This window comes from Erithacus rubecula (genome assembly GCF_903797595.1).
Source record: "Erithacus rubecula genome assembly, chromosome: 9".
Lineage (NCBI taxonomy): Eukaryota > Metazoa > Chordata > Aves > Passeriformes > Muscicapidae > Erithacus > Erithacus rubecula.
In genome coordinates, this window is record NC_136660.1 from 13838914 (window position 1) to 13854262 (window position 15349).

General features: G+C 39.7%; 1 long non-coding RNA gene across 2 annotated transcripts in view; it reads right to left on the reverse strand.

Moving 5' to 3' along the window:
- Window positions 1–211: 211 nt before the first annotated feature.
- LOC306805454 overlaps window positions 212–15349 on the reverse strand; it is a 125058-nt gene continuing 109920 nt past the window's right edge. The window contains exons 2-6 of one of the 2 annotated variants that reach the window (XR_013775213.1): window positions 11611–11721; window positions 11049–11146; window positions 5458–5631; window positions 3413–3480; window positions 212–3088 (exon numbers count right to left, since the gene is read on the reverse strand). This is a non-coding gene — a long non-coding RNA (uncharacterized lncRNA). The remainder of the gene's footprint in view (window positions 3089–3412; window positions 3481–5457; window positions 5632–11048; window positions 11147–11610; window positions 11722–15349) is intronic. The other variant, XR_013775212.1, reaches the window with a different exon arrangement.

Genomic DNA, 15349 nt, shown 5'->3' on the forward strand with positions numbered 1-15349 from the left:
ACCTGCTAATGCAGGTTCTTGCTTGACTAATTATTAAAAAATTCACACCAATTAAAAAAAAAAAAAATAAATAAAAACACTGGAAAAGCAATGTGCCTCAGTGAGCAGCCTTCAGCACACAGCTGTCTAAGAGCTCTAGGAGGAGTGGGCTGTATCCTCCATAAAGGAAACATTTGCTGGCTTGGAAGGCAAGATGCTTGGCAATGCGTTGTTGACACGCAAGGTGTATCGTTTCTTCTTTTTAAAGCTGTGTCCCATGCTGGGCTCTAATTCCTCCCACATGAATTTCTAGACCAAACTGGGGAGCTAAATGAGGAAGGGGTACTGTTTTCCTCTGCCTGCATAGTCAATGGATGAAGACACGTGGGCTGAATTAGCCTCTGGAGGTGCATATCACTTTCCAGCATCAGTGGTGGAGCCTTAGGTGATTAGGTACTAACTTAGGAGCCACAGTTTTATGATTGAAGTCAGGTGGCTCAAATCCAGGAGCAACTTTGCTTCTCCTTCTGTCCTAAACTGGTGGATGCTGTTGCTACACATTGCAAAACAAATAGCAAAGAGTAGTAGTTTTCATGGAAGTGATAACAGCTAGTATAAAACATAGTGCTTTGGATCTAAACCTAGAATACTATTATTATTACAGAAATCCAGCCTGTTTCATATGTCCTTTGAATTCACTCCTGCAACTATGCAGTGCTGCGTAACTGAGCATACTCTGTAAGATTATTTCCACTTTTCATGGAAGCTTTACCCAGAGCTAGCCACTACTGGAAGCAGGACAGCAAATTTTCAAGGCCAACTTGCTGCTATGGTACAGTAAATCAGTTATTCCTACAGCAAGTAGCATACAAGTTTTTTTTTTTTAAATGCATAATACAAGGAAAGGATGACTCAAGCTGACTTTCACAGGTGAAGTTCAGATGAGTTCAGATCTATTCAAGCCCTCTCAATGTTTCCATATGCTTGACTCAAGTCCAAACATTTAATCCTCAGCTCCAAACAAAAACTTCCAATGAAGCAGCAGAGCAGGGAATTGTGAACTCTGCTTTCCACTACTAAGGACCAGAGCACTTTTTTTTTTATAATCTGTCATTTGTACTTTTTCATACTAAAGGTGACAGTCTAATTCACATATGACCAACACCCATAAATCATGCTGGGGGGAGGAAATATTCATAAATCCATATCAAACAGAACCCAAATTATGACAAATGACATGGCAGTCATAAAATTGCACAAGCACAACTCACCAAGTCATTAATTTCATGGCCGTGGAAAATAAACAGACACATTTTTTTCGCAGCCCTAATAAATTTTAAAAAACTCAAAGAATGGTCCATCTGCTTCGAATAATTTTTAATTTCCTATTCTGTCTCGTTCCCATTAGCTATTCCACTGAGATATTTGCTAAATTCTTTCATTTGCCTCCTCCCATCTGTATTCAATTACTCTATTCCCAAATAGAGTTAGTTTTTCTTTCTCCTAAGTGCAGTACAAAATATCCCCACCTGTACCTTAAAGCAAATGTTATGTGTGTTTTATTATCTGTTAGACTCTATGAGTCATTCTAACTCGATTGCCTGTGCTGAAAGACTTGGAGGGCAATCTGATTTTGATGTTTTCTGGCTTTGGTGAAAAACACCTGCCTGATTCTCATAGCTAATCTATTAACTTGGTAAATGCCTCAACAGATGTTCTAGAATCAGCTAGGGATCAGGGTCTGTCCTCGTGACAGCGTCCGCTTGTAAGCTTGAAATATTTAAATGTTCAGAGATCAGAGGCCAATGATGTGTTTTGGGTACAAGCTTTCACTAAATCATATTTTTTTCAGTCAGTCCCTGGAGTGCATTCCACATACAATAAGTGGCTGGAGCATTCTGACTGAGCAGGCCAAAAATACAGGCCTCCTTGAACTTTGAAGGGACATGAATTTCAAGGCACTGTTGGCTTCTTTTATTGAAAAATGGAACAAATTTTAGACTGTGCCGAAGCTGTTCCCTTTTAAGCTACATGTCTTTTTTTCCAGTTCCTTTCATTTCTTCCTAATGAAACCCATTAAGAAAGTATAAGGCTTGGCTTTGAGACCTCCCTTTCCAAGGATAACCTAATGTCTCCAAGGAACCTGTTCTAAGCCATCATCCTCTGTTTGGGTCAGCACTGCTCTGCATGACTCACTCACTGTGTGCCTGATCCTTCACTTTTTAACACTGATTTTGATCCAGGATTGCTCCACTGATTTTAAGCCATTCCACTCTGTAACAGCCCCTCAGGCTCACAGACTGGCTGGGATCTCCAGAGCAGAGCAATCCCTTGAGAATGCCTTAGTCCTCCCATAGGAGAAGTGGAATAGATGCATGACATCAGTGTCAAGCCCACATGAAGGGGATCCCATTTTGAAGGTTAAGGCATTTTTCTGTCAATCTAGCACCACTGGAAAAACACAACTGAAAAAAAAAGGCTCACAATACAGAAAACCCCACAACCACTGCTGGCCCCATTCTGCTATAAGAAAATTCCTCTTGAAAATCAAAGCTGGACCTGAGAGCCTAAAAATGTTTATTGCTTTTATATTACCTTGATTCTTGTAAGAAAAGCTCAAGATTGTGATAAAATGGTCAAATGTTTCAAACTAAAATGGCTGCAAGCTCCACTGCAAAAATTTTCTCCATGAGATCACATAAAAGCAGAACAAATAGAAAACAGGAGACCTTTCTCTGACCTTCACTCATCACTTGACTGGTCATTTCACTTACCCTTTGTTTACCTCTACTTCTTCATTTGCTAAATTGGTGTCATTAATGCAAACTCACTTTGTTGTTTTATAGCTGAATTAATGTTTGTGAAGTGTTTTGAGGTCAATAGAGCAGTATTACCAACATAGTCAAAATCTCATGTCTGCTGCTATTGGCTCTTGGAGGCTTGACAAAAAATATTTTACTGTTCCACATCTTCAGCAAAGCTCAGAAGCAGCTCTGATGAGCGAGATGATGAGCTCTGAGCTCTCATATGAGTGATCAGCAGATGGAGTTGGAGGAGTGAGAAGGGCAAGACTGATTCTTGCTCTTATTGCTGTTACACATGCTGCTTTCTAGAAAACAAAATACAAAGGAGGGGTTGATATCAAATACTTAATCATTTAAAGGAAGACACTAAAAGTAAGAGAACTGCTTATGTGTATTCTGAAATTACTGCATATTTCAAAAGCACCCTTCTGGGAAAGCCATCAGGTTGGCCTCCAGGCCTGACAAGAGCTGGATAAAGGTTCGAAATGTGAGATGAAGGAGAAGAAAGAAGAAAGGTTCACTAGAAACAGTGTTTCCAACTGAGGATCTAGGGCAAAAAGCTTCATTAAGGAGGAAAAAGATTTTCTCTCTGTAATCAAATGTGAAAGAATTTATCATTCTTAACTTACCTTCTAGAAATAGTTTCTTCCTTCAGTTTTCAGACTCTGCTAAAATCAAATGTAATCCTCCTCTGTCACTGAGAGATTAAAAAAATTGAACTGATTATTGGAAACATACAATAGCAAAATTTGATTTTTAAGTGTAATCCTTGCAATATTTTTGTTATAAATTAGGCTGATATCATAGAAACATAGAATATGCTGAGTTGGAAGGGACCCATGAGGATCACTGAGTCCAACTCCTGTCCCTGCACAGGACACCCCAGGAGTCACACCCTGTGTCTGAGAGCATTGTCCAAGCACTGCCTGAGCCGTGTCAGGCTGCTGCTGCCACACTGCCCTGGGGAGCTGTTCCAGTGCCCAAACACCCTCTGGGTGAAAAACCCTTCTCTGATAACCAACCTAAACTTCCTCTGCCTCAGCCTGAGGCCATTCCCTCAGTCGTGTCCCTGTCCCCCCAGAGCAGAGATCAGTGCCTGCCCCTCCTCTCCCCCTTCAGGAGCTGCACCTGCAGTCAGGTCTGCCCTCAACCTTGTCCAGGTTGAACAGACACAGTGACCTCAGCTGCTTCTCACATAGCTTCATTTCCAGACCCTTCACCATCTTTGTGGCCCTCCTTTGGATGCTCTCTAACTGCTCAATAATGGTTTTTTATATATTGTGATGCCTCCAGGAATCAAACTGAGGCCGCACCAACGCAGAGCAGAGTGGGACAGTCACCTCTTTTGTCCAGCTGGTGATACTGTGCCTGTGCATCTCAGACTTGTGCTACACTCACTCTGCACTGCTTTCCTATTTTCACATTTTAGAAGTGGTATCACCAGAGGTAGATGTGATATGATCAATGCATATGGCAAATATAGGCTTTTTCTTATGGACTCAGCAACCTGGAGCTGATTTCCAGATTGAAACAAGGTTGTCTGCCTAAACTTCTCTTTTGCAAAGGTTAAGATTATGGTTTGGGATCCTCTGTAATCTACAACAATTCAGAACCTTTTGTTTGCATTCTACACATCTTTTCTTTAGTAAACACTTGAAAAGAAAGTTATCTTCCAGATTACACGAGAAAAATAATACATTTTTCATGTTATATTCATGCAGCTCCATTGATACAAGTTTTATTGCATTTGTAGACCCTTTGGTACAAAAGAAATACACAAGTTATAAACCAAGAATAATTCAGTATGATGTTGTTATAGCTGTCCACAGCAGAGGGTGCTAAGATTAAAGAGTTAACATTTGGTGCAATGGGAGCAAATTTGCAGCAAGCAGAGACAGAAGTTTGTTGATTAGTGAAGCAATAAAGACATTGGTTCACTCTTCATGAATGATACCTCTGCTGTTTGGGTTTTTTTTCCCTGAAATGCAAGTTTTTCATAAGAAAGGAGGTACAACATCCGGAGCAGAAAAATGATGTGTGGTTTCTTACAGCAACAATTTTACTCAGAAATTGAATTTAGCTTACACACTAATAAAAAACAAATCTGATCAAACAAACAAGCAGACTGTTCTCCTATACTTTGCCTCTTTTTTCTCCAGAAGTCTTTAATTGTACTCAGGAACACACATTTATCTCACACCAAAAGCAGCCTTAAGTAAAAGCTGAATTTGGAAATCTTTCTTCCAGTGAAACTGGCTGTTACTGCAATGAAAATGAGCTATCTGACTGATAGCTTAGCTTCTATTGTGTTCCAGTGAAAACACTTCCTTGAATTTAGAGCAGTATAATGACATTATTACATTAAACTTGTTATTTGAAAATAGACAAACAGCTCCAAAAATATCCTGCTACCAGACACATGTTTGGCTTCATCTCTTCAGAGATGACTGAACATGTCATTAAGTTCCCCCTCCTTATAGCTACCAACCCATTGGTTTTCACAGACTGTTAAAGCTTGCTCATGGGGCAGAGTGAAGCAGAAAGAAGGGAAGAAACAAAAGCTCTCAGTACATGCCCAAGGGCTTGGAAAGATCACAAGTTTCAGAAGGGATTACCCAGTCTTTGGCTAGTGAGTCACACTGAACTCAGAAGAAGAGCAAGTGAAAATTTTTACCTTTTGTTGCAATGTCCTCTATCAATAGTTGTTCTTTTTCACCACACAGTGAAAGCCTCCTGGATTCACTGGTCCTTCACTTACACCAGTCTTCTCTCTTATTGAGCCCAAGAGCAGCAATTGGGGCTCTCACTTTGAAACACCTCAAAAGCTGTCATCCTCAGCATCAGCTCTCTGACTTACAACACCAAATACCGTGACAAAAATAAAAAAATGTTAAAAAAAGAAAAAGCCTTGTAAACAAAACAGAAAACAAACCTAAATCCATAAACCTTCCAACTCTACAGAAATCAGCAATCAAGAATAATTTTTTGCTTTCTAGTTTTGATATCAGAGGAACTATGATTTAGAACAGAGTGGGAAGTCACACCTGGGGAGAAAACAGATGGTTCAACAGTTCTGCTCAAAAGCACAGTATACTCATGCTGCAGAAAGGCATGAGGGAGAAAAGAAGGCTAAAAGAGAGCCTTGCAGAGAAAACCCACACACACTGTGGCTGGAAACTTGTTGGAAATCGAGGCTTTGACCATCAAAGCAACTGAGGCAGCTCTCCACAGACACCTACTTGTTTCAGCCAAAGTTAGGAGGCTGAATGGGCACTGGGGTAATCAGCATTTTGAGGGATCTGGACTTCATTCACTAAGACCTTTGTGCACAGAGTCCCAATTTCCTGTTTTGTGGCAGGATGATAGGAATCTGGTTACTGATTATAAACCAAAAAGAAAAACACAGTATTACTCAGTAGAGCATATACACAAGTTCTCATGGAAGAATTCCTGTTATGATGGGCATCATAATACTGAAATTCATTTAGCCACAATTACATACTCTTTTTTTTCTTTTCCCTCCAAGTCACTATTCTCACTAGGCATGACTGCTCACTGAAGACTGAAGACAAGTAGTAAATAAAAAGCAATGAAAGCTGTTTTACATCTCTTTTCATTCCCTCTATGCAGCTCCCTCAACCTTAAAATTTAAGGGAATAAAGGACAGGTTTTCTGTGCAGACAATGCAAAGTATATGCATTGAATGTCAATTCTATAGGAAAGAAAAGAAGAGACTGAAAGAAAGAAACCCATAAAAGGAAATGCACCACATTCTTCCACCCTCTACCCCAACAAATCCAATTAAACTTGCCAAGACACACACACATGCCGTCAATCATTCCAGATCCTATCCACCCTATCAATATTTCAGCAGCATTTCACTCTCTTACTTTCCAGGACTATGCACACTCCACACAGCATGCACTCATTGTTCCCCATGCTCCTTCCTTGCCCCTCTTAATCAGTCACAACAAGTCACATTAATTCCTTTCCTGCACCTTATGCTACACCAAACTGGCTGGTTAGCTGCACAGACGAGCATCTTTGTGCTCCATTGAGGCTTTGGGGCTTGGCTGGTTGGGGGGGTGGGGATTTGTTGTTTGTGGTTTGTCTGGGTTTTTTTAAGGGTGAAAGGCAGGATGCAAAATATGGCTATTAATAGACAAAGGGACACCAACACAGAGGAATTGTGTTCATGCTTATAAAACAATTTTGCTTATTGTGGAATTCTGGTAGCCTACTGTAGTGGCCTGATTTTAATGAGCACAAGGACAGAAGACTTAGAATTTCTGGTATTAACAGATCCAAAAGTTCTCCAGAGTCCTTACACACATGGGCATTCTCAAAACCTGCCTAGACACCATTATTAAAATAACTTCCATAATTTGGACTTATGTTCTTATGCAAGCTGTTCTGGCTCAGAACAGAACTCAACCTCCGAGATGCATGATGGCTTTCTCATTCTAGCTCATGCACTCTCAGGGCTGCCCTTAAGCATGGACATACACAGTTACTAATTTTCAAAGATAAGGATTATTTTGGGTGCACTAGAAAGATCACACTCATATCTTGTAGCAGTATAATAAGTCAATTGACTCTCTCTCTGAATTCTCACTTGATGTCTCTCTGAGAAACATGAAGACCTAACTTGATGGAGGATTTCACCAACTGTTGGGCTGTCTTTACTGACATTACAGGCAGTAACCTAAAGCAGCTCTAAAACAATGGCTGGGCTTTCAGGCAGGCAGTAGCTATTCCTGCCTATAAAATTTTTCCCTTTTCCAGTGTGACTATGTCTGATGCTGTTCCAGTACTGAGTAGATTCCAATCTTGAAGCTGTGTTCCTGCTGTGAGCTTCTACTCCATCCCTAGGACATTTTTCTTCATTTTCTGAAAGCCTAAGAAGCTGATATGGCAGTCTCGTGTCCATACAAGAGGGCTGGAGTACAAATGAAATGGCACAAAAATACACTGGTGACCACTATATATGCTAGCACAGCCACCAGACAGTAAAGAGCACTGGATATATTTGGCTTGGAATACATATGATACATATGATTTAATGATCAGTCTGTACTCTTCCTTGAATCCAAACAAAAACAGGCAAAGGTTAATTTTTTTTCTTTTGAAAATATGAATTTTACTTTTCTGGAATCATAGCCTTCCACCTGCTGAGCTCCAATTTCTAAAATTGGTCTAAAAATGCTCTACAAAGTTCCACATCCTGTTTTCAGATAGAGACAGAGAGTTTTTAGGAGTGTATGACTACCCTAACCTCCAGTGAAATTTTACTACATTGCTGCACAAAATGCGAATTCTAAGGTTATAAAGCTTCTCTTGTAACCAAGAAAAAAAAAAAATCAGAGATAAAAGACTCATGGTTTCACTTCAACATTTACAAAGAATGAATTTAAATGTTAACTTTGCAGCTCCAATTTCATTTAAACCTTACTGAAGGCTTGCTCTGTTGTCAATAGCAAGAGCTCATCTGGATAGCATAACTTCATCTCCCATTCTGGAGAGAACTGACAAGTACATTCCCTTGGAGGATCTTGTTCTGCTTGCTCATGCTGAGGCATAGCACACAGTCCTCTGGGGCCCACAGAAAAAGCTGCTTGCTCATGCCTTGAAAGTGCAGGCAAGGCCAACTGCATGTGGAGCAGCACAGCTTCCTCCAGCAGACATCCTGCTAATCATTTGAGAGTGGGCTGAGATTAACAGGACCTGAGTAAATAAAGCCTTGTTATTCAGATAGTTCATTGCCTTTTTCAGCAGTCTTGCAGGAGATCTATGCTTTGGAGAACCCCAATCCATCATCTAGAAGGAGTTCTTTTGAAGCAATCTACTTCCTAAAAACACTAAGGGAGCTGCATAAACTTGAATCCAAGGTAAAAAAGTAAAAACTTCACTCTGCACAGTTTCAGCTTTAATATAGTCCCCAAGGTTTGAAAACAGACTTCCCTGAAGTTGCTTTCCAGAAACTGTTTCTCCCTAACCCTCTTAGTGTTTTCCATTTTTTAACTCTGAGAAACTTCCTTCCACAAGGCAAAAATCCAAATTTTGAGGAGACAGAAGAAAATAGTAAAATGAGGAAATCTGGTGATCACTGCTCCCCTGGGCCATTATCTATCCTGTAAATAATTAGTGTTTACTCACATTTATAATATGCTTATCTGAAAAATACAAACATTGCTTGCTGCAAATTGCTCAGGTAGGAAGAACCAAAGCCAAAAGGAGCTTCTGAATGAGTCACCACTCAGACCTGACCATAGGGCACCTGGACAATATTGACTGCAGTGTGACCTATTTCCTGTATTTGGTGTGCAATATGTGATTTCCACATAAATTGGAAAATGACTTTATAACTGAAAAGTAGTCAAAACTGTGCAGGCATGCAGTCTGAGTGCCAGCTACTTATCTCTGGTAACATGAACTCAGCTGACTTGGGGATTGCCTGGAGGCCTCCAGGGCACTCACAAACACGGCATCAAATGACTCCAGCACAGCCTTTTCGGAGAATTGTTTGACACAGAAGGATGCTGTGAGTCACCCTGGGTTTATGTGCAGTGTTTGTGGGAAGCCAGTGCAAAAATAAGAGCTGAGAAGCATTCAAGAATGTAGCTGGCAAGGTGATGACATGTGATTCTAATAAGGAAATTGCAGTTTTTCTCAGACCTGGTTTTGGTAAGGGGTCACTTGCTGCAATGTGTGGAATTTCTTTAGAGTGCTGCATTCTGTGTCCTGTTCTTGGGAGCACAGTGGGCAAAGCTCCCAGGGTATGATTGATTAAAATAGCTATCACATGTTTATCTGTGTATTTATCTGATGCTAGAAACCATGTGTACATACACTGCAATTCTGACCTTAATTTACAAGCAGGTCACCTGCTTTCTACTGCACTAAGGATATTATGAGCTAAAAATCACAGCTGAAAGGAGTAAAGCTCCCTCTGTTTATGTTGAAAGGGAAAATGAGTTCTGAAGCACTCAGCAAGCCAGATTTGCCCATGAAGGAGGTTACATTCTAAGATTTGTTATAATGCCTGCTCATGGAATGTGGATAGAGTAAGGCAACCAAAATTGGGTGCCTGAAGCCAGCATCCTCAACACGGAGTTCAGAGCAGCCTCTGTCTTCTGATTTCTCATCCATCTACAATTTCGAATATATATTCCCAGACCCTGATCTTGTATTTAAAACTTACAGCCTTGAACATATGAGGCTTGGAATTACAACCTCACTTTCCAGAAAGGAGGAAGAGCTATGAGCTGTGGTCTTTTCTTACATATCCTAGAAGAGTATGTGCCCTGTTCTAATGCATCAGTCTAGGTTTTAGGTCCTATACATGGAGCTGGTCTTCTGAGAGAGCCTGTTGGTGATAGCCCAGTGAATGTGCACTTGAGCATTTCATCTGAGTCTGGGAGGGCTTAGATTAAAGCAAGGCCCAGAGAGGGGAAGCAATCTCGACATCAACAGCATTTTTGGTCATTTGACAACATTAACATAAAGGGATTTTATTGTGTATACAGTGCTGGGTGACAGCCAATGGGTTTTTGACAATCTAAACAGTTTGTCACTCAGACCACTTGGTGGAATGGCCTTGTCCTCCTGTCATTTCATCTTCCCCAAAGAAGCTAACATCCTTTCTGTGCCTCTAGTATTTCCTTGTACACTTCCTTTTAAACCAATCTACCACTGGAGATGCCATTTGGAAGTTTTGATTTCAATTGGCTTCATACTAGGTAGACACTTCATGTGTTCCTCAGTCAAAATTAAAGGGAATGATCCTCCCACAGATTTATTCTGTTTTGCCTGCTCCATCACACCACTCAATTCCTGAAACCCCATCCTCACTTGTACAATTTATAGCAGTCAGAATATGAGCAACACCTGCATGTTTTGAGGAAAAGCAGCTAGCCTTCCCTTACTGCTAATGGACTTGGAGTGAATGGGACAATGTATTTCCTTTCCCAATTATCCAATCTAATTGCAAATTATTGCTAATATAGCACCTGGACAACCTGCCATTTATAAAAAACCAAGCCCACAGTGAATGAACTGTTCTCTCCTTTCCTTCCATTTTCTGACACTCTTGTTACATATTAGGTGCAGTTAGCAGAATGTGTTACATAGGATTCGTATTTGAAGATGATAATAATTTCAGACTTAACCTATCTCTGTATTTTCCTGTAGGAGTGTATGGGGACATGGAACAGGATTGAAATTGTTTATTCAAAAGATGGCAGCCAGATGCAGTCTGTGTCTGACCTTTGCATTAGGTGGGTATTCAGATCAAAAGCATAGTTTCAGTGCTGTCTCTGGCTGGCTCCCTTTCCACAGATCAACTGATTTTTCAAGAAAGTGTTCTGGAAAAGATTAAATTAACCTTTTTAATTAGTTTTTAAATTAATTCAAGTTAAAATGCGTTGGTACTATCATATCATGAAAGACATCTAGAGAAAAGGCCTTCAAATGAGGGACATTCCCATTAGCCAAGAGACTGATATGACTAGTACCAGTCTCCAGCACAAAGCTTTCTTTTGTCAGATTCACAGTTTGATGGTTTGTTTTACTTAAAAACACACACCCCTCCCAGCTACCCCACACCAATTCAAACACTGAATTATCTGGAAAAATCTAGGCTGGGATGCTGCCTGCATCTTTAATGTATCATTTATATGTAGCATATAAAAATATGTATTTCTCAGAGACACGTTATGTTATGCTGTTATTTGAATGCACACGCAGTTTCCCGTGACAAAAGATGGCAAAGTAAGAGCCAGTAAAGGAATAAACACAAACTAGGAAACAGAGATAAACAGAGACTCACCAAGGAACTCAATGCAACAGTAAAGCAGCCAACAGCTCTGAAGTCATTGCTTCATGCTAATTTCATCCCAAGCATTCAGGACTTTTGTTGCAATCTTTTCATGCAGACCTCCTGAGTAAACTGCAGCAATATTCTTCCATTAGCAAGAAAAACAAGGCCATATGATGGGAAGATCTACAACCTTCTAACTCCTCCCCAAAATGTCTATTGACAAGGACAAGGCTGTTGAACTCTGAAGGACCATTGAAAACTCCTTGCAAAAGGCTATGGGACTGCCCTTGATGGAAAGGAGGAGAACATGTTATTTACTTCTCCTAAGAACAGCTCCTAAGCTCTCACAGATGAGATTTGAAGGCCAACAAACTAACAGCCCTTGAACAACCCACATTTCAGATTTAGGTGCAGTTGAGATGCCAATGGAGGCTAGGGTCTGAATCAGGCAGCACAGCTGAGATTCCACACACAAGCCCTGTATCCATATGGAAGGTGTGAATGGTGAGGGCTATAAATGGAGGCCTTGCTCCATCAGATCCTATCCATGAGTGGCTGGCTTAAAGGGGGAAAGGGCTTTGGTTGTGCTGTTCAGGCACAAACCCTTCAGGGGATGCAGAGGTGTTTTTACAGGCAAGTTGAGAATATGTTCAACTCTTTACTTGTTCAAGTTACACCTAGACAATCAACATAGATTGAGCTTTTCTTCTTGCCCTAAATCATTCACCTTGGCCATAAAACAGCAATTAAAAAAAATAATAAAAAATCATGCTAATAAGGAAAAAACCTTGGGATCCATCTGCATTTTACATTTCAGACAACCTCAACTCCACAATCTCTAGATAGCAAATCAGCTTGGTATTATTCATTTGTTTCAGCAGTTATACAAAACTGTTCAGGTGCTGTGATTTACCACAGAGGAAAAGGTTTAAGACTCTCCTGAATTAAAAAACCCCAAAATCTCAGTTTCTAAACCACTATCACACTCCCAGGCTGTAACAATAATAGTTTTTACTGTTGGGTGAATCAGCCTTTCAGATTTATAATTTATTATAACAGCAGCATGAAAAGCTGAGCTGTGTATGAAAGAGAGTTAAATTCAGATGTGAAACAAAGAGTGCCCCACAGAATTGAGGGTCAGCTGAAATACACATTGGATTCTTATGGAAAGGTAGACCAATTTTTTGATTAAGAAAAAAAAGCAAGAGTCAGGGGAGATGGGCTCTAATTCCAGCACATTTCCCATAGGACATGGAAAAAACTCTCTCTCTCCTTCCTATCTTTATTTCCTCTGTGGTGTCACAGGTTGTCTTGGGAAGACAATAAGATCCTGAAATGATGGACAGTATTTAAAGAGCAAGACACTGCTCTTTCAACATTGCAGATGAACCCAACTCCAAACACTTCTCACACAAACTCACAAACGCATTGCTCTGTTCATGAGCGAGATTTTAATGTGATCATCATAGACCAAGAACATTAATTAAGTGCACTGAAGGGACACTTTTTCCTGAGTTAAAACATGCAGAGTCTGGCCCTGTCTCTGGACACAGTGTCCAGAGCCTCTGAGTTCTCATTTCAGCAGTTTGCTCACACAGATGTCAATGTGAGCCATTAGTTTAGTTAATGCTTAGCTTGCTTAATGAAATCAGAAATATTTTAGCTGATAGCTTCAAATTCCAAACAAAGCTACAAATTTCAGGTATAAAATGTGACTTTTTCAGGTTTTCATGATTATATTTTGCTTACAATTTTCTTCTTACAATTTAAATAAGAATCCCTTTACAAATCATAGCCTGAGCAGAATCTCTCTCAATGTTTTTTTTAAATTTATTTGTGAGAGATAAAGAGCAGTTTACCATCTCAGAATCACATTTATGTAGTTTTGTGCATGAGAGCAGTGCCAACTGTGAAAACTGAGCTTAATAATAAAATTTTAGGCAATGAAAAACACTTTTCCTTGCAAAGGGGTAGAGAGGAAGGATACCATATGCAAACTTAAAATCCCTGCCTGAACACAACACATAATTTTTTTATCTGTTCTGAAAGACCTATTTATTAATTAGAACTGTTCCTGATTTGCAAGTGAAAACAGTGTTTGAGAAAGTCATAACCTTCACAGTAAAGTAGCTCAGCCTTGAGGCACTCAGAATGCTCCAAAACAGAGGACACCAAGGATGCCCATCACACTTCCTAAACACTTAGATCAAGTCTATTAATAGAAATGATGGACTGTGTAATATCACACTTTTCTTAGTTAGGGATGAATGGTTCCAATTTTGTTTTTAAAAATGTGTTTTTACTTCTCTGCCAAGAGCAAGGAAAAGACAAGCTTTTAAAAGAACACAAACTGGTGAGGGGATCAGGTATATTCCATATTATTTGTTTGGTTTTTTTAAGAACAAACCTCATCTCCATCCTGGGGCAAAAGCAGATTCATACAGTATTTGGGCAATATCCTCTTCCAGAAGTCACTGCAAACATCTATAATGCTCAGTTCTGGATGTGGTTATACCCTTACAGTAGTCTTCAACAAACCACTGAGAAAAGTCTCTGTCAAGTCTTTTAGGACTACTACATAATGTCAAGTAACATAGTTTTTCAACTTTAGATAAGAATGTACTGACACATTTGTAAAATTTTCAAACCACAGGAAAAAAATGCATCATGAGAAAACACCACAAACATGACTTTCTATTCCAAGGGTACCATCTCTGTGACATATGGGTAGGTCTTAGTTTGAAAAACTCAAATGTAGTGGGTGCTGTAGAAAAGGAAAAAGTAAAAAATTCCTACAGTACTATTTTACTGTAACATGTCCTGCATAATTTTACCCAGACAACAGAAATTCCATCTGAGCAAACTTTTGTAGAAAAAGGAACTTCAACATTCTCCAAATTATGAAAAGGTTACATTTCTCATCCTTAACAGTGCATTATAAGGACAGGAATAGAGAAAGATGGGGCTGCTGCCAGGAGGCAGTGAAAGGGTTAGTTGTTTTGAACATGGTGTGTGTTATGTGGTCAGATGCTACCTATTCATCCCCAGCATGAATTACCTCACCAGGCCTGTGATCTAAACACGTGGAGTTGCTAAGCAATATCCAGTCACAAGGTCTCCTGTAATCCATACCATTTGCTGTTTTACTAGAGATGTGCCCTGGTCACTTTGCTAAAATGACATCTATGCTCCCACGTTGGGTAATAAAACTTGTATTTACCAGAGGGCTGGTGGGTCTCATAAAATAAATTGTTAGAATGCTTCCTCAAAAAAAAAAAAAAAAACCAACCCAAAAACCCAAACAAACAAAAAAAAAAACCCCAAGCAAACAACAACAACCGAACAAAAAAACAACAAACCACAAACAAAAAAAACCCCAAAACAACAAACCAAAATAAAACCCCCAAAACAAATAAATAGATAAATTAGTCTATTCTGTCTACAAGAGCTCTTAATATCTTTTCTTCTTCCTGCCATAAGTCCACCCAGCACTGATGGCATGCACCCAGGGTCTCTGTTATACATGACAGCTTTTAATGCTGTAAAGGACATTATTTTTGAAGGAGGGGGGAAGGAGAAAAAGCTGATCTTCCTTCTTGCGAAGAAAGATTTGAAATGTTAATAAATTTACTAGGGCTAAGCAGACCATGCAGAGAGGCTCCTTACATATGGACAAATTCTTGGATTTTTCCTGGCTTTAAGCAGTCAGTCCTGATTGACACCAGTCAGAATTCTATGTTCTGGCACA